We start from the raw sequence: 23701 nt of genomic DNA, 5'->3' as shown, positions 1-23701 counted from the left end.
GCATGCAGCATTGGTGGTGGTGGTGGTTATGTGCTGTGGAGTCGGTTCCAACTCATAACGACAATGTACAGGGTTTCCAAGGCTGTAAATCTTCACGGGGGTAGAAAGCCTCATCTTTCTCTCGCGCAACAGCTGGTAGTTTCGAACTGCTGACCTTGTGGTTCGCAGCCTGATTCATAACCACTATGCTACCAGAGCGTAACATTATTTTGTGTATTTGTTTGCAAGGGAGATTTGGTCTGTGCTGCCAAGGAATCACTCAGCATTTACAGACAGAGTTTGACTTCAGTACTGGAACTTTTATCGTCCAAAATGCCACGAAGGTGGGAATTATGCCATGGAAAGTTATTAAACATATCTGGCATTTTTGGACAGAGTGTCACTGGTTCTCTTGCTTTACCTTTTCTTGGTGCTTTTTTTCACCCTGAAGTTGATTTCATTCTCTTTGCATTTGTGTATTGGAGGTTTTGCTTTAGTTTGCTGGTGGTGGGGGAGTTTCCTTGCTGATGAATGGCTATGCTACACTGTCCTTTGAAACTTTGCTCTTCCTGGGACACTGCAGAGCCCTCTGCTGGCCTGCCTGGCTTTTCACTCACATCTGAGGGGGATTTTCTCCCCTCATGTTGCCTGCTACAGCATTTAAAATTCCTAACAGAAGACAAGAGGCAGAGGCACTTAGGTGCCGTTTTGAACTTGGCTAATCATTCCTGAGATGGCTATTTGTTTAAGTGACTCTGAGGAAGGATGGAGTCCTCTGAGGGACTGTGGTGGTTTCCAGGAAGGAGGAAATAGAGTCTGTCAAGTGCTGTCCGGGTGGCTGGAAATCCAAACGGGAGGGAGATTGATTCCTTCATGGTTACTCTGCTGGTGCTGCTACAAAGTGGGAAGCTCACCAAACTCAGGAAATGGAGGCCTCCTGAGGTGCCCTCCCATTCATTTTACTGCCTCCCCTAAAAAACAACCCATAGAGTGCAGTGAAGTGTCTGTCACAGAGCTGTAGCCTCTGCCATGGCGCTGTTCCAGCATCAGGTGACCTGTGGCCTCTGTAGGTGTGAATGTAAAGGACCTGCAGATCTTGCCTGTGAAGCATCTGTTGTTAGCAGCTTCTGCTCCATAAAAAAGAATACCTTGGCCTCTTCACAGGCCACCAGTGAGGCTTTTCTTGTAGCTGTTAAGTAAAGGTTAAAAAAAAAAACATGGGTGAAAGGTAAGCGAAGTGGTGAGAACAAAGAAGGAAATAGAAAGTTCCCCCATTTGAGGCTAAGATACTTTTAGTAGAACTCTTTTTCCGTGGTTGATCCTAATGAAGACCCTCTAACCAGGAAGGCTGTGTAATTAGCCTGTACTTGAAACCCTACTACTTGTTTTAGGCCTTACCCTGATTCTGGCCTTCATGAACCAGCAGCTGTGGCCATGAGGAGTAGAGCTTCGGTGGTCAGAGGTTCTAAGGGTGTTTCAGGGAAAAACAGCCCAGGCCACAGGATATAACACTCAACTAGGACAGAGAGCTCTGTGGACGTGCTGCCAAGTACCCGGTGTGCAGCTGAGGCGGCTGTTCCAGACCCCACTGTGTGGGCTGCCATTGGGAGAGGGGTGAGCAGAGCACTCAGCAGGACTGGTTGGTGGGAAGATGCACTTTTCCATTTCCCAGCACATGAGTCATATTCTTTGGGCCCCTATGCTGTGCTTGCACGGACAGTGGCAAGAAGGGGGTGTTGTGGCTGAGCAACAGCATCTGTGCCGGGGGTGGAGAGGGAAGGGGGTTGGGGAGAGGGTAAAGATTTAAATCCTTCACTAATCAGCAGCAGTTTGAATCACATTTTTATGAGTAAGGAAGTGATAAATCAACTTTCAGTGTTCAGCCTCCAAGTCCAGTCAGCCAGTGCCCTTCTGAAGGTTTCCTTTCAAATCAGTTTGCATGTTGTCAGAGTCGCCACCCAGCCACGGGTGCCCGACTGTCTGAAACCAGGAAGCAAGTGCCTGATGCTGCCTGGCCCTCCCAGGTGCTTGGGGTCTGTGGTGATTTGGCAGCAATTGTGAGCTATAGAACATCTGGGCCATCATTTTTCTTTTCATTCCTTCTTGGATGTGTTCTCCTGGGTGGGTGTTTGCATATGTCAGTTCCTGGACTCTGTGGAGAAGGAGCATTCCAGCCTGGAGCAGAGGTGATCTTACAGCCTTCAAGGCAGTCTGGATCCTCTCAGTCAGTGCCTGGGCCTTCCCTGCAGATGTGGTACCAAACGAGTGTGAGTTGCGAGCAACAGAGACGTCCTAACTAAAAAGTATGTCCTTTGTTGATGCCTCTAATGCTACCATGAGTAATTCCTTTTTTGTGTTTAGTTGTACCCTTGTGTAATGTCCTCATTTTAAAATACCAGTAATCAAGGGACAGAAATCATGCCATTACTAGCACTTTAGTGTGATTGCTTCTTAAGCTTCCCTTGTGGTGAGGAGAGCTGTAGAGCTGTTGAAAGCTTTGGTCACTTCAGAAGGCAAAAGTGGGGGAAGAAGCTAAGCCAGTGTTAAAGGAAAAGGACCTTTCCCTGTTTCCTAGGTTATAGTTTTCCCTGGAGCCAACCCTGCTCAGGGAGGCTGAAACAGTGAGGCCGGATTTGTCTTCCTTCACAAGCGGGCAGTAAGTTGAGTTATGCTACACAATTTAGCTGTTTGAACTTTCAGGTCTCAACAGGGACCCTGCAAGTCATGGGTTTGGGCTATTGATGGGGAAACTTTTATCTCCTTAATAAGACTACAGAATGTCTTCAATCCTAATGTTTCACACTGAGGTGGTTGGGACAGATAAATGTGAAGGATGAGACAGGGATGTTTGGGAACCCTAACGTAGTGCCTGGTATTTATTAGGCACTCAGTAAGGATGCTAAAGGCCATGGTTTTTAATAAGCTAGCTCTCATTGAGCAGTGTGTTCCTTACCTGGCCAGTGTCCAAAGCTGTCCTTTGGTGGGTAGTGGGTGGTGGCGAGATAGCTGGTTCCCAGAGTGATGTCACAATTGGTAATCTCTCTAAGGTATTCCCGAGCCTGAGGGAGAAATGGGGCCTTCTCCACATGGCTCAGCATTTAAGGCTTCAGTAGCCATCTGATTGGCTGCCGTGATGCTGGAGGGTGAACTGTGGATTTAAACCACAAGCACTCCAAGAATTTTAATTTTTTAAAAAAATTCTGTAATTTAAGGAAATAAAACTCTCGTTTCTTAAAGATGAATAATTGAAGCAACATTTGTGGTAGGGCATCACTGAAACCCCATTGCGTCCCCCATCTGTGCCCAATTTATTCCAATCTGGCCTTTTTTGCTCTCTTTTTTCCCTCTCTCCCTCTTGTTCTCTCTCTCTCTCTTTTTAAAATATGTTTTATAATTCCTGGAATCAAAACCATCTCAGGCACACACTGTTTTATTTTACTGTATTATTGGATTATACTTCCTATAAATCATTGGATGTTATTCATTGGCCACCACTGGAATAACTTCCCTTTTCTGTGCCCTGGACCCCTCTTTTCCTTCTACCAATTCATAACCATGGTGCAGAAAAGCCCTGGTGGCAGCAAGAGGGCACCCAAGAGACACTTCTTGCCTGTGCCTTCAGTATTTCCTGTTCTCTGGAAACATTGAGGGGCTGGGATTAAGGTAGCATTGGGACTAGACTAGTATTCCTTTCATTTTCTTTTATGCTTGCTTTTATGCTCTGTTAGTAATCCCAAATTGCAGGAGGTAGAGAGAGTGTCATATGTACATTTTGAGAGGGAAAGATAACCACAGCTGTCTATGTGGGACAGATAGAGCTTAACCCAGAGGTAGGGAATGCTTGAGTGGGAACCCACACCTTTATACCATTATCATGTACGGAAGTAGACTGTAGTTGAGCACTTGTATTCACAACCAGTATTTCTTAGTCTATCAGTATCATCTTCAATAGATGACATAGAGATAGCCACCCTAGCGACCTTTAGAAAAGCAATTTTCCTCTTTGTGGTGATTTACTTCTGTCTGAGTCTTTTACCAAGTAGAATATATGAAGTGCCTATGGCTTGAGTTTAGCTGTCTATCAGTTGTTCCTTTCAGTCTTCCTTCTTTGTCTGTGCTGGCAGAAGCCCTTGGACTTTTCTCCATAAAGATCTATAAGTATCTGTAGTCATTGGCTGGCTGGCCTTCATTTTCAGAGGTGCCCAAATTTAGAGTATATGTTTATTAAGAAAGGGAGACTCAACCAGACCAACAAATTTTGTGAGAAATAGATTTCAAAGGTCAGATTAGGCTAGGCAGCCTTTGGAAGGCAGACCAGAGAAGGATGCGTTCTTATGCTGTGCCCTCATTGGGCAATCTCTGCTTGTGGATGCACTCGAAGTTCTCGAGACAAGAAAAAGTTTAAAAAGTAAGTGTGTCATAGGACCTGCTGCCTCCTTCCTCACCACGGAGTTTCAGGGTCCTTGGTTTCAGAATGAATCTGTTACTTTATGCTGGGGAAGAAGAAGTAGTCGTGAAAAGCTAAAGAAATAAGAAAGTACAGTTATGAGGGTAAGTCAAAAAGTATTGCTACAAAGTCATAGAAACCTTTTTTAGGCAAAGATATTCTCCACCTCCACATAGGTCTATATACTTCTGAAAGCACTGCTTCCATCTTTCTAACCCGTCCCCAAAGAATTCTGTGCTCTTCAATTTATACCACATCAAAATGGTAGTTTTGGTATCCTTGAGAGGCTCAAATTGTGTTCCTTTTGAATAATGTTTTTTTGAGTTTTGGGAACAAAAAGTCTGAAGGGGCAAGATTAGGGTTATAGGATGGATGAGGCGTGCATAATGTTTCCTAATGAAATTCTCATAGAACAGACTTTGCTACCTTTGAAGAATAAACATTGTCGTGATGGAAAAAAATTCCTTGGTTTGACTTTTTTGGCCTTTTTTCACCAATGCAGTTTTCAGTTTCCTCAAAAAACAGTTGCTGTAATCTCTTCTAAGCTGACCTCTCTGCCTTGAATTTAACTGGCCCAGCAGATTCCCTCTGGACCATTTTTTTTTTTTTTTAAAGCTCCCTAGGAGCCCTGGTGTAGTGCTGTGGGTTAAAGCATTGGACTGCAAGTTCGATTTGAACTCTATAAGGTTCAAGCTCACCAGTTACTTTTCAGAAACCATGTGTCAGAACTGAGTTAACAGCACTCACAACAACAACAGTGAGACTAACACAAGTGTATTTCTGAGAGGACTTGTGTCTGTAAGCATTCAATGATTGCAGAGTCATGTTTTAACTTTTTTTTTTTTTTTTTTAATTATGTTTTGTTTGGAATAAATCTGTTTATGTATGGACCTGGACCTCTTGTAGCAATACTTTTTGATTTAGCCTCATATATCAGTGAAATTAAGTCTGTTTTTATCCCAAGGTGGTAGAACTGTGGTTTGGTACAACATCTTTTATTGCCCAGGGGTTACTGATGATCATCTCTGTTGCCACCTGATGATAACTCCACAGTTTGATGGTGGTGGTGTAGGGGGTTGTATAGTCTTATTCTGAAGGAGAGATACTGGTTATTCTGGGAAGTTGTTGGCAGCAGGACTCTCACTTACTTTTCCTGAGCAGTAGAATTCTAAATGTGTGGCTTGGAGGTTAGGTAGATACTTGTTGACTATACAGCGGAAGCAGATAATTTCTTAGGGGAAAGAAATAATTTGCATTTTGGACCCTAAGCACCTGAATGTTGGTTCAGAGAAGAATTGCAGCTTTCAGAGGTCCTGGCCAATAATGACAACAACAGTTGTAACTCTTTGACAATACTGTGATACTTTATAGTTTTCATATATGTGTTCTCATTTGATACTCATATCAGTTCTTTGAGATAGGTGGGACAAGTATTTTGTCTTCTATTTTATAGATGTAAAGAAACTTACCAGAAAGGTTAAATAATTTGTGCAAGGTTGCACAGATAATTAAGCGCAGGTCTCGAGTGTCCTGACATATCAGAAGACAGATAAAGGCTTCTCTGGATTAGAAAATACAGAACCTTTCCCCCTACTCAGTCCCAATCTGAGCAGTCTGCTGTTCTTTGATGAGAAAAGTGATCCATGAATCTTATCAGAATTAGAAGAGGAGCATAAATTAAAAATGAGTGAGTTGGGAGTAGTCACAGTTCTCCCAAGCTGCTTGAAACTCAGTAGAGGATCACAGGTTTGGGCAGAAGGGAAGGGTATGATCAAGGCTGGTTGCTCATGACCAGTTGTTAAAGAAGTATTCAGTCTTTTTTTTGTTTGGGGTATTTAGTGTCTCTTAAAGGAATTTTTTTTTTCCAGTTTTTATTGTGAATTAAGTAATAGTTAACATGGGAAAACATCAGTTTTACACTTGTTGTTTCATTGTAATGATTACAGTCTCCGTGCGTCATCATTCAACAGTACTTCTATTCCCTCTCTTTTTTGTTTTGCTTTTTTGTGGGGTATGTACACAAAAACACTCAGGAATATATAATAATTTAAACAACCAAAGGGCACGTTCTGCAAGCATGTCTCCTGGCTACCAGCACCCAGTCCCTCTCTTGCCATGAGTCAAGAGTCCTCAGCTGCTCTAACTCTCCTTGTCCTCATCTCTGCCTCCGTCTCTGGTGTCGCTGCCTCTTTGGATAGAGTCCCACAGTCTGCTCGTGTTCTTCGCCTTTGATGATCCTCTGTTCCTAGACTGTAAGATTATCTACTCCCCACTTTTTGTTACAAAACTTCTACCTTTATAGTTGTGACAGTTGCAATTAGTCATGATAGCAGTTCACTATAGAATCATAAGAATTTTATCCCCCATCTCTTTTCACCAGACCTGTCTAGACAAAATGAATATTATTCAATGGATATTCTACCTTCCCTCTGACCCTCTGAAACTAAACTCCCTCTTGAAAACTTGTAAGCCAGTCACTTCATGCCTTTATAGCCCCTCACATTTTAGGTAGCCAATGTCTAAGTTGCCCGTCCCTAACTACCCTGTATAGAGGGGATAGGATTGATCCTTGATATGAAGACTCCTTCCCTCTCAGTTGGTATTTTGAGCTATTACATCCATAAGTACAGGTCAAGTTCATCAAATTGTATCAATTTACACTTGTTTTCTTTATAAAAAAAAATTTTTTTTTTAATCTTCCTGAAGCTGACTTCTGATCATCAAGCCATCGAAGCTAGTTTGAATGGGTACTATCTATAAGCTTGGGCGTTATTGTGCATCTCCCTTCACTTCATATCAGCTGGGTGCTTCGCTCTCAGCTCTAGCCTTCTGTGGCTATGTCCTTGTCTGTGGGCTTGGGAGTCCCCAGGTCTCCTCACACTTTGGACCAACCAGCCCTCCCACTTCTCTCTCTCATCTCCCAGGTCGATGGGAGTCTATGGAACATGGTCGAACTCGGCCTATATCTTCATTGCTGCCTTTCCCTTCTTCCACTGACCAGGCGACCAAGGATCTTAACATTATTTCCCCTCTTTTACCCATTCAGACTATGCCTCCATCCCTGTATCACAGAGCCCTGTTGTTCCAAGGTTGAGCATATATCACTCTTTACCTCAGTTCCATTTAAGGGCAGACTCTTTTGCTAAAAACAACCTAAACTGTTATTTCATTTTAAGAAGAGTTCAGGGGATGTTTTCTTAAGGCAGTGGTTTTAGGAGTTCGTCCAGCCTCTGTAGAGTTTTTTTTTTTGGTGTGTGTGTGATAAATATATAGGTAACAACATTTGCCATTTCAGTTATTGTCACATACAATTCATTGACATTAATTATGTTCATCATGGTGTTAAACTATATCCTTTAATCATTCAGGGAAATGATATTTTATTTTCACCATCATTTCTAGTATGCTTACTTTTAAAGAGACTTTCGCATGCCATTCCTAGAAGATGCTGTGATTCCTATTTAGACTTGAAGGGGAGGATGGATCTAATACAGAAAAGAGTGTAAGTTTTTAAAATCTAAAAGAATGATAAAGTTGACTGTACATATAAGTACCACCCAGGTTAAAAATAGAATATTGTTAACACCCCATAAGCTCTCTGTGCACCTCATCCCATTCTAGATCCTTTCCCTTCTGCCAGACATAACCTGGGCCATTCATTCCCGTGCTTTTTGGTAAAGTATTATTATCTAAGTTTTGTTGTTGTAGTTAAGTGCTGTCAAGTTCCTACTCATAACAATCCTGTATAGGTTTTCCTAGGAGTGGCTGGTGGGTTTCAGTCACCAACCCTTTGGTTAGCAGTCTAGTGCTTACAGTGCCACACTAGTATTTCATGATCTAAATTGTTGTTGTTGTTAAGTTTATAGGGTTTCTGAGTCGCAGCTGCTGAGTTTGAACCGTGGACCTTGCAGTTCAAACCTACCTTGTGGTCCACATGGAGTCCACACCAGGACTCCATGATCTAAGTTGTTGTTGTTAAGTGTCGTCAAGTCGGTTCCGACCCATAGTGACCCTGAACATAATTTCCGAGGCTGTAAATCTTTATGGTAGCAGAAAGCCTCATCTTTCTCCCATGGAGCAGCTTGGTAGTTTCGAATTGCTGACCTTGTGGTTCACAGCCCGATTCATAACCACTATGCTAAACAATTTAAGGTTTGGTTTTGCTAGTGCACAAATGGAATAAAGCTAATTTTTCTATTTATATTGTTTTCTCCCTGGCTTAATTTGTTTCATGTAATGTTTGTGAGATCCATCCTTGATGTGTGTAGCAGTATTTCATCCATTCATTTTCATTGCTATAATACTGCATTTTATTCACTTACTCCAGTTTATCCAATTTTTTGTTAATGGGCATTTGAATGATATTCTGCTTTGGGAAATTTAAAAGTATTCTGTCCATTGACAGGTACTGTAATTGTTGCTTGATTTGAATTTATGTATGCCAGCCTATATTTTTTAAATATTCATTTCATTGAAGTCCAGTTTATGTACAGTAACATACACCCGCTTTTAAGTGTTCATTTCAGTGAGTTTGACAAACTTATATCCCCAGGTAACCATTATCACAGGCAAGGTACAGAACATTTTCATCTTCCCCAAGTGTTCTCTTTGTGCCCCATCGTAGTTGATCTCTAACCCATACCCCTTGCAACTGCTAATTTGCTTTCTGCCAGTAAACATTATTTTTGTCTTTTCTAGAGTTTCATATAAATAGAATCATACGTTATGAACTCTTGGTGTTTGACCTTGTTTTTGCTCAGAATACTGAGATTTATTCATGTTGTTATATTTAACAATATTTCATTCCTTTTTTATTAGAATAGTATTTTATTTTCTAAATGTTTTATGTGAATTATGTGATAGTTTACATGGGGGAATGTTAGTTTTACATTAATCCTATCGTTTCATTGCCATGGTTACAATCCCCTCCACGCATCATCAACAAACCACAGGGTTTACGCTGCAAGCTTGTCCCCTGGTCATCAGCACACAGCCCCTCTCCCTCTCTGAGTCTACAGTCCCCAGCCACTCCAGTTCTCCATGTCATCGTCTCTGTCTCCATCTCTGGCGTCACTGCTTCTCTGGGTAGGGTCCCACTCTCTGCTCTTCTCCCTTGATGGTCCCAGGGACTTCCACTCCTAGACTGCAGAGTTAATCACTCCCCTCCTTGATGTAAAACATCTACCTTTACATTTCCAACCCTTAAAATCAGTCCTGATAACAATTATTCACTATTGTATCACAAGAGACCTATCCCCATCTCCTTTCATCAGCCCCGCCTAGACAGATTGGATACTACTCAGTGGATAGAATAGTATTTTGTTGTATGGCTATACTACAGCTTTGTTTATCCAATTACCTGTTGATGAATATTTGGCTTATTTCTATGTGAACAAAGCTGCCATGAACATTTGTGTGCACATCTTTTTGTGGACATATGTTATTTCTCTTGGGTAGACATGTAGGAGTAGATTTGCTGGGTCATGTAGTAAATGTATGTTTAAAGAAACTGCTAAACTTTTCCAAAGTGGTTGTACCAAATATATATTCCCTCAAGCAGTGTATGAGAATCCCAGTTTCTTTATATCCTGGCCAATATATGATATTGTCCAGTCTTTTCTGTTTTAACTATTCTAGTAGATATGCCATGCTGTTTCATGTTTGTTTTAATTTGCACTTCCCTGAGTCCTAGTGTGGTGCTGTGGGCTAATGCGTCAGACTGCAAAGTCGTTTGAACTGCAAAGGTCAGTGGTTCAAGCTCACCACCTGCTCCTTGGAAACCCTATATAAGGTTGTTATGGGTCGGAATTGACTTGATGGCACTTAACAACAATGATTAAGGAGGAGTCCTGGTGTGGTGCTGTGGACTAATGCATAAGATTACAAAGTTGTTTGAACTGAAAGGCAGTGGTTTAAGCTCACCAGCTTCTCCTTGGAAACCCTTGTACAGGGTCACTATGGGTTGGAATCGACAGGCTGGCACTTCATAACAGCGACTAAGGATGCTGAAAGACATTTCATGTGTGCATTTGCTACTTTTTTATTTTCTTTTGCTAGATGTCTAGTCTTAGGCTGGATTCTCTAAAGAAGCAAAACCAGTGAAGCATATGTTGTTGTTAAGTGCCATCAAGTCAGTTTTGGCCTGTACTGATCCCATATAGGGTTTTCAAGGAGCAGCTGGTGAGCTTGAACCATCTACCTTGTGGTTCAAACCAACTTTGCAGTCCAGCGCGTTAACCCACAGCGCCACACCAGGACTCCAGTGAAGCATACATATGTATATAAAGAGATGTTTGGAGTCCTGGTGTGTTGTTGCTTGTTAATGTGCTAGACTGCAAGGTCGGTTTGAACTGCATGGTTGGTGGTTTGAGCTCACTAGTCGCTCCTCGGAAACCCTATACAGAGTCACTATGAGTTGGAACCGATTCAGCGGCACTTAACAACACAAACTAACCACAGGTTAGCAGTTCAAACTCACCATTCGCTTCTTGGAAACCCTGTATAGGGGTTTGCTCTGAGTAGTAACTGCTTCAGTAGCACTTAACAACAGCAACAAAGGAAGTGGCTCACACAGTTGTAGTGGTGGTCTGTCTCAAGTCTGTGGCTTAGGTGTCAGGCTGGAGGCTTCTGACTCACAAAGCTGCAGACCTGATGAATGAACCAAGATTGACAGGTCAGATGGCAGGGAGACAGGCAGATCCCACAAGAAGGCAGGCTGCTGACAGCTTTTAGGATCAGTAGGTAATAAAGCAGGCCACTAGCTCAAGTTCAAAGAACCAGAGATCAGAGGATGAGACAGATGCAAGATTCAGACGTAGCAGAGAGCAAGCACACTTTGCCTGAGTGTCCAGTATCTTGAAAGCAGGTCATACCCCTGAGAAAACTTCCTCTTAATTGATTGTTCATAGCTGATCTCATCATAGAGTTGATCACGTTATGTTAGATCCCATTATAGGGATAACTACATCTCAACTGCTAATCCACTGAGAATCCTGGTCCAGTCAAATTGACATAACCATCACATGTCTATTAAAATCTTTTGCCTATTTTTAAAAGTAAATCAAGTTGTCTTTGTGATTAAGTTATAAGAATTCTGTATAAATCTGAATAAAACAGCTTATCAGATACATATTTTGTAAATATTTTCTCCCATGTTTTCACATTCTTTTGCCTATTCTGTTTCTTTTTCATTGTTCTCATTTCTTACCTTCTTTGGGATATGTACTTTTAAAAAAACTTTTTTTTTTCTGTTAGTGGATTTATTTTTGCAACTAGAGATTTGCTGGACTTCATGAATTGTTAGCATTATTTTTTCAAATAGCGCCTCTGGCCCATACTTCTGTGTGTTAGACCTTCTTCTGTCTTTGTTGTTAGGTGCCGTCAAGTTGGTTCAGACTCATAGTAACCTTATGCACAACAGAACAGAACTCTGCCAGGTCCTGTACGATCCTCACAGTTGTTATGCTTGAACCCATTGCTGCTGTTATTCCACCCTTGAATTCATTGAGACCTAAGTTGAAGATGGGCTGCTTCAAAGAGAATTGCTGAGTTTACTGTTGCCCACAGTTTACTATATTATCAGTCTATATATTAAGTCACACTAAATTAAAATACCAGCTTGAAGGTTTTTCAAGCATCCAGGCAATTGGGACTTTTTAGGCTGCAAACCCCTGTGAGACCTAGTGTGTGTAATCCAGATTCTCTAAAGATTCTTTTCTGTTCTAGTCACTCCCCAGGTTTGGGATAGTTTCTCAGTTGTCTTTTAAACGGGTTCTTTTTGGTTCACACTTTTACTTTGGGTATAGTCCGGTCCTGTCACAAGGCTTGCAGGTAGAGCTGAAGAAAATGCTCAGATTTGATGATAAAGACAAAAAAGTAAAAGGGAATCACAGCATTTCCACTAGAAATAAGAGCAGGAAGACTAGGTACTTAGATCCCAGCTTTATGGCAGGGATCTTGGGCTTCCTCTTAACATTAGCTGTAGTTACAAAGCCTTTGAAACTAAAGCTCAGGTGTATCAGGTAAGAAATGTGTTTAGAATAAAGACTGCTTACATTGCCACACTTAACCTCTCTGGATTTCTGTTTTTCTCTCCCTAAGTAGATTTCTTTTATTTACTAGCTTATCAATGGTTTTATAAAAGATTTTAAAAATACTTGACCTAGCCTGCTCTTGTTGCATTTTTCAACTTCGTCTGCAAGCCTCGTGACTGGACCCCATATCCAGGGGGGCAAGGGCTGGTAAGTGGGTTGCGTTTTCAAAGAATATTTCCTTTTCCACCTCCTCTCCATTTATAATTGAGCCCTGGTGGCACAGTTGTTAAAGCCCTTGACTGCTAACCAAAAGGTCAGTGGTTCAAACCCACCCATTGCTCCTTAGAATAAAGATGTGGCAGTCTGTTTCCTGAAAGATTTTAGCCTTGGAAACCCGATGGGGCTGTTCTGCCATTGAGGGTCACTCTGAGGCAAAACAGCAATAGGTTTGGTTTGGGTTTTGGTACATTTGCAGCCTAATCTTATAGCAGATGTTCACATTTTGAAAGATTTCTCCAAGTGGGGTCAAGATATAGAATACTTAAACTCAGAAGGGCTAATTAGGTAGGGAAGGAAAGTAAATGAAGGAGGAAGTGGGGGCTGCCGTTGAAGTGATAGAAGTCATTTGTTGCCAAAAGAGTATGAATTAGAGATCTGGAAAAGAGTGCACTTTTGTTTCAGCTACAGTGCATTACATTACATATCTGGTGAACCCTTTTGGCCCATAAAATCCTTTCCATTAGTCAGGGTTCTCTGTGCTTTTGTTCTTGACTACTGTTGTTTTTAAAGCTGTTGCATTTACTTGTATGTCTCAGTTTCCTTTTTAGAATGCAGATTGTCATATATTTAGGAATTTATTTACTGTAGTAGGAGGTTTTTGGCTTCTTAAGGTCCCCTCTTCGGATATAAGATTCTCATTTTGAAGCTTATATTTAGAAAATGCCTGTGTGATCCCTTGCCCCAAGTGCCAACAGCAGATGCAGCAATTGACATGCTGTGGGGAATTTCCAACTGCTGGGCAAGTTTCTGAAATCCAGACACGTGCTGTTCACACTTTAGCTTCTGAAACAAGGATCAGTGGTTGAAAGAAGGGAGGGGCTGGAAGGGGACTGGAGAGAGAAAGAGCCTGCCCACTGCTTAAAGCTGCCTCAGCTTTCTTGATCTCTTTCCCCAGCTGGTATTGGCAGGGTAGAGAAATTACTGTAGAGTGGTGATGAGCCTAACTCACTGGGGGCTTCTTTGAGGCACACCTGTGACATCATCCTGTTACCATTGCCTGTTCCACATAGCCTCTTTTCACCTCTCCCCAGAGAGAGGGTGATGCCCAGAATTCATGTCATGGCAATGAGCAGAAAGAAATGTATGCTAATCATTATTTTGAGATGCTTGCTAAGGATACAATTTATGGTTCAGCAGGCCATTGGTATGTTCACCAGGATTCTTCATTGGAACAGAAAACCTTCTTTGCAAAGGTTTTCTTTCTCCCCAATATTTAAAAAGAGGATAAAAGTTCTTTTTAAATACCGGGGAAAAAGACAATTCAAAAAGACTTGAAATGTGTATATAAGCTATCTTGCCTTCCCCCCTCCTCCAACATACACACACACAGTTGGCTATATAGTAGTCAGAGTGATTCTTTTAAAAACATCAGATCGTGTCACTCTGTTCAGAATTCACCTGACTTCCCATTTCACTCACTCTTTACAAGACCCTGTATGGACTTCCCCACCCCTATTGCATTTCTCTGACTTCATTCACTAGTGTTCTCTCCTGTCTTCCTTACTCTGCTTCAGCAACACTGACCTTCTTGCAGGTCTTCTTCTGTTAATTAAGCCAGGGATACTTTTACCATTGGACCTTTGCATTAGCTGTTTCCTCTGCTTGGTATGCTTTGCCTCCAGCTGTGTACATGGGTCACTCTCACCTTCTTTAAACCTTTGCTTAAATGTCACCTCCATGTGACTAATTGCAGCCATGCAATTCAATACTGTTACTCTCTACCCACTCTGGACTCCTGATCTCCCCTAATCTGTTCTTTCTTTTTCATAATAACGTTCTTTGGTAAATACTACATAATTAACTTAACCATATATGTTAGTGAAGGAGCTCTGGTAGCATAGTGGTTATGAGTCAGGCTGCTAACAACTTCCTTCAAGGTCAGCAGTTCAAGACTACTAGCCGTTCCTCAGGAGAAAGATGAGGCTTTCTGCTCCCGTAAAGATTTACAGCCTCAGAAACCCTGTGCAGGGTAGCTATGAGTTGGAACCAACTCCACGGCACACCACCGCAACATGTTTATTATTTAAGGAGCGCCGATAGCATAGTGGGTTATGAGTTGGTCAGCAGTTCGAATCTTCAGTTTCTCCATGGGAGAAAGATGAAGCTTTATGCTCCTATAAAGATTTACAGACTCAGAAATCCTATACAGTGTTGCTATGAGTCAGAACCAACTCCATGACACATAACCACCATCACCACTACTATGTTTATTTTTTATTTTTGCATACTATGCCACTGCAAGGAATCCTGGTGTGGCACTGTAGGATAATCACTGGGCTGCTAAAATCAAAAGGTTGGAAGTTCAGACTCACAAGCTGCTCATTGGAAACGCTATACAACCAACTCGATGGTGCTTAACAACAACTCCCCTGTAAGTATGTACGCTCTCTGCAGACAGAGATTTTTGACCTGTTTTAATCTTTAATATATCTTGAGCATCTAGAACAATACCTAGCACTTTTCAAAAATTTATTGAGTGAGTTCAAGTAGAAGAATAGTTTGTCAACCAGTCAGTCAGGACTATGATGATTAAATGGCAATACCAAGGGCATCTATTATTTTGACCATTGCTTATATTCCTACCATTTTTCCTTATTTTATTTTTTAAGGTCACTTTTCTGAAAATGTAATTTCAAAATACATATTTTGCATCCTGACATTAAATTAAGATACATTAAGAGCACCTTCATATGGGATTTTGGAAAGCAAAATTTATTTGAGAACAGTGTAAATTTCTGTCCTCTCTGGTCTCCTCTAAGTCTTTCATCTTTTACTCTTTGCCTTTTTTTCCTGCCCATGTTATTGTTAAGTGCTGTCGAGTCACTTCCAACTCATAATGACCGTGTATAGGGTTTCCGAGGAGCAGCTGGTTGGTTTGAACTGCTAACTTTGTAGTTTGCAGTCTGGTGTGCTGATCCTACAGTGCCATACCAGGAGTCTGTTCCTGCCCATAATTACTGTTTTATTTAGTCTTCACTCACTTACCATATATTTTCTCTTTCCTTACTAGAGCAACTTTGTTCTACTTGTATTGATGTAAATGAAATAATTTTTCTAAAAAGAATTAATATTTTGGATTTTGTTGTACTGAAAAAATGTAAGAAAAAAGGAGAAATCACCCATAACACAATTTTCCAACAGTAGTATTTCTTCTTATGTTGGAATGTGTGACTAATACTTCTTACTCTAAAAATGCTACTGGATATAAAATGTTTGATTCTGCTTTCATTTGTTATAGATATTCAGAATTTTAAAAATTCTTTGTAAACATAATTTTCAATGGCTGAGTAATGTTTTTTACATGAATATGTTAATATTCATTTAATCCTTTTTCTGGTTTGGGATGTTTCATTTCTTTCCCAGTTTTCCAGTATTATAAATAATGATGTAATTAACATCTTTTGTACATAAAGCTTTTGTCTGCATTTTATATTGTTTTGTTAGAATATGTGTTTAGAAGATAAGTTGTTGGGGAAGAGTTTGAAGTCTTTTAATACATTTGATACATGATGCTAGATTATTTTCTTGAGCAGTACCAGCTTATACACTAGCCAGCAGTATTTGAGAATGCCCTGCTACCACACCTTCTTGCTAGCCTCAGTATTAATATTTTTTCATGTTCCTCACAAAGTAGGTGTTCATATATTTCTTGAATAAATAATGAAATAAAACCTATCTTATTTTAAATTGCATTTCTTTGATTACTAATTCAAGTGGACTTTTTTTTCTACTGTTAGTCATGTATAGTTTTTGGGAGTTGTGGTGTGGCGCTGTAGGATAAGCACTCAACTACAAGGTCATTTTGAACTGCAAGGTCAGTGGTCCAAACTCACCAGTTGCTCCTCAGAAACCATATATAGGGTCACTATGAGTTGGAAACAGCTTGACAGCACATAACAGCAACATGTATAGTTTTATGTTGTCTTGCTGTAATTTAGTAGCTCTGATAACGTAGTGGTTACGAATCGGGCTGCGAACCTTAAGGTCAGCAGTTCGAAATTACCAACCACTCCGTGGGAGAAAGATGAGGCTTTCTGTTCCCGTAAAGATTTACAGCCTCAGAAACCCTATACAGGGTCGCTATGGGTTGGAACCGACTTGATGGCACTTAACAACAACAACAGCAATTTATCTGAGCTTTTCAGATAGTGAAATGACAAACCCAGGCTCTATTAATTGGTAATTTTCCTATTTGTATTTTTGTTATTTGGTTTGTGTTTTTTTAATGTGCAATATTTTGAAATTTTATGTAGTTAAATGTTTCATTCTTTCTCTTTGTGATTTATTCTGTTACTCTTAAGTTTAAAAGAGTCTTTCCATTGATGTTTTAAACTAGGTCTGCAAATATATTTTCATTTTCACTAACTAGAGGATGTTCTATCACCATTTAGTGGGTAATTTCATCCAGTTGGTAAGAGATATGAGGAACCATGCATGCTTCATTAAAGATAATACAGAAACATGTTGTGAGTATAATCTTTTTTGCATCTATAAAAATTTCCACCACCACTCATCTGTCAGTATGTCTTACTGTGGTGGCTTGTGTGTTGCTGCAATGCTGGAAGTTATGCTACCGGTATTTTAAATGCCAGCACAGTCAAAGCTTCCTGACTGAGACAGGCTAGGAAGAAGGAGAAGTATACTATTTCTGAATGGTTAGCCAATGAAAACCTTATAAATATCAGTGGAACATTGTCAGATAACAGTGCCAGAAGATGAACCCCTCAGATTGGATGGCACTCAAAACACAACTAGAAAATAGTGGCTTCCTCAAAATAGAGTTGACCATAATGATGTGGATGGAGGAAGGCTTTTGGGGAATTTAATTTGCTGATGGGGCACAACTCAAAATGAGAAATAGCTGCAAACATCCATTAATAATCAGAACATGGAATGTACTAGGTATGAATCTAGGAAAATTAGAAGTCATCAAAAATGAAATGGAACCCATAAAATAAAAATGGATATCCTAGGCATTAGTGAGCTGAAATTGACAGGTATTGGCCATTTTGAAATCAGACATTTATGGTTTACTGTGCTCAGAATGACAAATTGGAGAGAAATAATGTTTACATTCATTGTCAAAAAGAACATTTCAAGGTATAACTTAAAAGTACAGTGCTGTCTAGGATAGGACAATATCCATTGTCCAACAAGGAAGACCAGTTAATACCATTATTATTGGAATTTATGCACCAACCATTAAGGCCAGTGATGCTGAAATTGAAGAAGTCTACTAATTTTTTCTGTATGAAATTGATCAAACATGTAAATCAATGTATTCATAATTACTAGTGATTGGAATGTGAAGGTTGGAAGCAAAAAAGAAGCATCAGAAGTTGGAAAATATGCTTTCATGTAATATAAATGGTTTTGGAGCTGGCCAAGACTAATGAGTTACTCATTGCAAATACCTTTTTTAAACAACATAAAAGATAATTATACACATGGACCTCACAAGTTGGAATACACAGGAATCAAATTGACTACGTCTGTGGAAGAGTTGGTGGAAAAGCTCAATATCATCGTTCATAATAAGGTCAAGGCTCCAGGAATTGATCAAACTAAAATGTTTCTACAAACTGGTGCAATGCTTTAGTCATTCACTCATCTATGCCAAGAAATTTAAAGACAGATAACCTGGCCAATCCATTAGAAGATAACTATATTTGTGCCTATTCCAAAGGTGACCCAACAGAATGTGGAGATCATCTGACAACATCATGAAGGTCACCTGCAAGTAAAATTTTACTGAAGATAATTTTAAAAATGCATATTAACAGCAGTATATTGACAGGGAGCTGGCAGAAATTTAGGCTGGATTCAGAAAAGGGTACAGAAGGAAGGATATCATTGTTGATGTCAGATGGATCGTGGCTGCAAGCAGAGAACACCAGAAATAAGTTTGCTTGTGCTTTATTGACTATGCAAAAGCTTTCAACTGTGTGGATCATGACAAACTATAGGTAACATTATGTAGAATGGATATTCCAGAAGACTGGAATATTGTACTCATGAAGAACCTGTACATAGACTAAGAGGCAGTTTTTTCAAACAGAACAAGGAGAAATGGTTTAAAATCTGGAAAGGTGTGTGTCAGGGTTGTATCCTTTCATCATACTTAACTCTGTATGCTGAGCAAATAATCCATGAAGCTGGATTTGTATATCAGCATTGGAGGAAGACTGTTTAATAACCTGTGATATGCGTATGACACAACCTTGCTTGCAGGAAGAGAAAAAGGACTTGGAAAATTTACAGCCTTCCATATGGATTTTACCTCCATGTGTAGAAAATGAAAATCCACACAACTGAACCAATCACATCATGATAAATGGAGAAAAGATTGAAGTTGTTGAAGACTTCATTTTTCATAGATCCACAATCAGTGCTTGAGGAAGCAGCAGTCAAGAAATCAAATGACATATTGCATTAGGGAAATATGTTTGTTGCACAAGACCTCTTTAAAGTGTTAAAGAACAAAGATGTCACTTAGAGGACTAAGGTGTGCTTCACCCAAGCCATGGTACGTTCAGTTGCCTCATATGCATGTGAAAGTTGGACAGTAAGGAAGACCATATAAGAATCAATGAATTTGAATTATGGTGTTATATGATAATAGTGAAAGTAACATGGAGTGCTGGAAGAACAAACAATTCTGTCTTGGAAGTAGGGCAGCCAGAATGTTCCTTTGAAGCAAGGATGGCAAAACATTGTCTTGTGCTTTGGACATGTTGTCAGGAGGTGCCTATATTTGGAGGACATCATAATTTGTGAAATGGAGGGTTAGTAAAAAGGAGGAAGACCCTCCCAACGAGCTGACTTGACATAGCAGTAGCAACAATGGGCTCAAACTTAACAACAATTGTGAGGATGGTGCAGGATTGGGCAATGTTTCATTCTGGTGTGCATAGAGTTGTTTTGAGTTGAAACTGACTCCACAGTAACAACAGTAATTCCCACCAGCAGATCAGTCCAGTTTTATGTATTCCTTAGAGTGGGTAAGCTGGGAGTGTCATGGACTGCATTGTCAGAGTCAAACCTTTTTGCCTGTTGTCAGGTGAAAACTTCTTAGTTGAGAATGGCCCAAGGTTGGAAGGTCTGCAAGGGTATGTAGCTGAGTAGCTGTGTTGTCTTACCATGTTAGGGAGGCATGTTGGTACTATCATAATTTTCGCTAATGAGTAATCATTTGTGCTGTAAGAGAATGTCATAGGTGTATTATCTTTGTTTTGGGAGGCCTGGTGTTGCAGTGGTTAAGTTTCTCAACGACTAACTTAATGGTCAGCACTGTGAAACTGCCAGTTCTCCAGAGAAGAAAGATGTGACACTCAGTGTCTGAAAAGATTTCATGTTGGTAACCCTGTTGGGCCATTCTATACTATAAGGTCACTATGAGTAGGAATGTACTCAGTGACACTGGGTTTGGTTTTGAGTTGTGTATTTTGAAATAAAATCTCTTGTTGCACTAAATAACAAGGAAAGGAATAGAGCTATTGCATGTGAAGGCCCACAAGCCATCACTGCATAGGACCGTATTTAGCCAGATTTGCTAGTTACCATAATCTCAAGGTGATGTGCAGGAGGAAAGCAGGGAATATTAAAATGGTCTTGAAATGTCTTTGCTTACAAGGAGCCCAGAGAGGTGTAAGGATGAAATAGACACTTCCTGTCCAACATAAAGAATCAGGCCATGACTTTTTTGTTATTTGGGTTGGTTGGACTCTTGGGAGAAGAGGGCTCAGCTGCCAAAAATGTGATTCCCTCCATATTTATGAGTTTTGCAATTTGCAACATTTTTGTTAAACAATATATACGTGTATATATATATTGTTGTTAAGTGCCGTTGAGTTGGTTCCGACTCATAGTGACCCTGTATAGGGTTTCCGAGGAGCATCTTGTGAGCTTGAACTGCCGACCTTGCAGTTCAAATGGCTTTGCAGTCTGGAGCATTAACCCATAGTGCCACACCAGGATATATATGTATATACATATGAGAGTGTGGTGCTTCTGTATGATGAGCATTGGATTGTGAACCACAAGGTCGGTGGTTTGAGTCTGGTGGCCACTCCAAGGGAGAAACATGAGCCTTTCTGCTCTGAAGTTTTAAACAGCCCTATACTGGGTCACTGTGAGTTGGAAACTAACTTGATGACACTTAACAAAAACAACACACAAACACACATGAGGAAGCGTCAAAAAGTTCATGAAAAACTGGAATTTAAAAATAATGGAATTTTTTCCACACTTTTTGAAGCCTCCTCATATATACAAGCATAAGTCAAAAAGTATTGTCACAATGGTTCCAGTTCATATATGCTCTGGTTTATTTAAAAGAAAATGTGTTTAAACACATCTCTGTGATCAGTGGATGACTGCAAACAAGTTCTCTCAGTAATACACATATCTTACATTAGAAGGAACTCTGGTAGCGTAGTGGTTAACGAATCGGGCTGCTAACCTCAAGGTCAGCAGTTCGAAACTACCAGCTGTTCTGCAGGAGAAAGATGAGGCTTTCCACTCCTGTAAAGATTTACAGCCTCGGAAACCCTTTGCCTGGGTCGCTATGAGTCAGAACTGACTCCACGCACATAACCACCACCACCACTCTCATTAGGCTGCCTTCAAAAGAAAGTTCTAATCAAAACAGTGGCAAACAAAGGATCTGCTGGGCCAGTTAAATTTAAGGAGCCAGAGATCAGCTCAGAAGGTATGGCAATTGCTTTTTGGGATTACAAAGGGGTAATCGTGATAAATTTTCACAAACGATACAGGATAGTCACGGGGGCTTATTAGGAAGAAGTTTGAAGAAAATTGAAAACTGCATTTGTGAGCAAAAAGCCAGGAAAGTTGTGATCAGGATCTTTTTTGCTTCATGACAATGCACCTGCTCGTTCTTGGAGAGTAACTAGGGTTGTAATTAGAGAATTACATTGGAAAAACCTTACCCCACCCAGCCTATGTACGCATTATGTGTGTACATAATGCATTTTTAAAAAGACTAATTTGTTGTTGTTAAGTGCTGTCGAGTCAGATCCGACCCATAGCAACCCTGTATAGGGTTTCCGAGGAGTGTCTGGTGAGCTTGAACTGCTGATCTTGCAGTTCAAATGGCTTTTGCAGTCTGGCGCATTAGCCCACAGCGCCATAATGGATATCATCAAAACCTAACCATGATTTTTAGGATGGTGAAATTTTTGGTACTGTAAATTTTCTTCCTCTGTTTCTCTGTATTTTTTAAGTTTTCTGAAATGGTCGCAATATTCTTATAATAATAAAAAAATTGTAATGGTTTTTAAAAAAAGGTATTTGAAGCTTGATAAACTAGATTAAGGAGCTCTGGTAACGTAGTGGTTACGAATCGGGCTGTGAACCGCAAGGTCATTAGTTTGAAACTACCAGCTTCTCCGCCAGAGAAAGATGAAGCTTTCCACTCCCGTAAAGATTTATAGCCTTGGAAACCCTGTTCAGGGTCACTATGGGTCAGAACCGACTCCACAGCACTTAACAACAAACTAGATTCTAATTCTGCTTACGATATATATTTACTGTGTCATGCAAATTACTTAACTACGTCTAAAACCTTTTTCTGGAGTCTTGGTGTGATGTTGTAGGGTAAGCACTGGATCGCACAGTCAGTTTGAACCGCAAAGTCGGTGATTCAAACTCACCAATCATTCCTCGGAAACTATGAGTTGCTGTGAGTAGGAACTGACTTGACATCACTTAACAACAGCAACTATTTTTCTATGTCTAGTACATTCCTCATTTGTTGTTTTTAGGTGTTATTGTTTCTGGCAGATAGCAACCCTATTTGGGGATTTTTGAAGAGCAACTGGTGGGTTTGAACCGCTGACCTTGCAGTTATCAATCCAGTGTTTATCCTACAGCTCCACACCAGGACTACGGTACCTTGCACATAGTAGACCTTTAATATACCTTGAACATTGTTGTTGTTGTTGTTAAGTGCTGTTGAGTCAGTTCTGACCCATAGCGACCCTGAGCAGGGTTTCTGAGGTGTAAATCTTTACGGGAACAGAAACCTCATCTTTCTCCCATGGAGCAGTTGGTAGTTTCGAACTGCTGACCTTGCAGTTCGCAGCCCGATTCATAACCACTACACTACCAGCGCTCCTACCTTGAACATAGCTGACCTTTAATGTTTGTTAGGAGGAGCTCTGGTATCGTAGTGGTTATGAGTGGACTGTTAATTTCAATGTCTGCTCCTGTAAGATTTACAGCCTCAGAAACCTCATACAGGGTCACTTGGAGTAGAACCGACTCCACGGCACACCCACCACTACCAGCACCAGCGATTGTTGTGTGAAACCTTCCTACCAAAGTATGTTTGCCCACAGATTGCCAGTATTGCTCTCCTTCTCTTAAGGAAAAATTCTGTCTCCTTTCTTAAATTTGAATTTCAAAAGAAGCAACTTTGGATTTGAGGGCTGATTGTTTTTGTTTTGTTTTGACATTGCTGATTCTTCTCTCTCCTTTCATTCAGAAAAACTAACAATCTGATAGGACAGCTAGTGAATACTGAGATATTTATGAAAATATAGTTATTTTAGCATCATAAAATACACAGATCTCTGGACCAGAGTATATACCTCATGTGGACAGGAGACTTTATGATCTTTTATTGAATTCCCAATAGTGTTCAAAAGACTGACTCAAAATTAGGTACTTAGCAATTATTGACTGATTTATCAATAGTCACAAAATGTAATTGTGTAAGAAATTTTTAAAAAATTTAATGTCTCTTGGCTACCCAAAATGGGGGGTGGGGGGCTACAAAGGCAAGAAGTGACTGGCTTACAAGCTTTCAAGAGGGAACCTAGAACCAGAGGGCCTGGAGGAAGGTAGAATCTCCAGTGAGTAGTGTTCCATCTGACTAGCCGGGGCTGATGCAATGAAATGCAGACGGGTCTCTTGTGATACAATAGTGAATAATTGTTATCAG

At 40.3% G+C, this 23701-nt stretch overlaps 1 protein-coding gene across 1 annotated transcript in view; it reads left to right on the top strand.

Annotated features, from left to right (window-relative positions):
- SMG6 (SMG6 nonsense mediated mRNA decay factor) overlaps positions 1-23701 on the top strand; it is a 286565-nt gene that overhangs the window by 85964 nt on the left and 176900 nt on the right. The gene's annotated exons all lie outside the window — the stretch shown is intronic.

This window comes from Chrysochloris asiatica, unplaced genomic scaffold (assembly GCF_000296735.1).
Source record: "Chrysochloris asiatica unplaced genomic scaffold, ChrAsi1.0 scaffold00054, whole genome shotgun sequence".
In the NCBI taxonomy this organism is placed as follows: domain Eukaryota; kingdom Metazoa; phylum Chordata; class Mammalia; order Afrosoricida; family Chrysochloridae; genus Chrysochloris; species Chrysochloris asiatica.
Note: the sequence above shows the minus strand (reverse complement) of the source record. Positions and strands in the feature narration are given on the sequence as shown.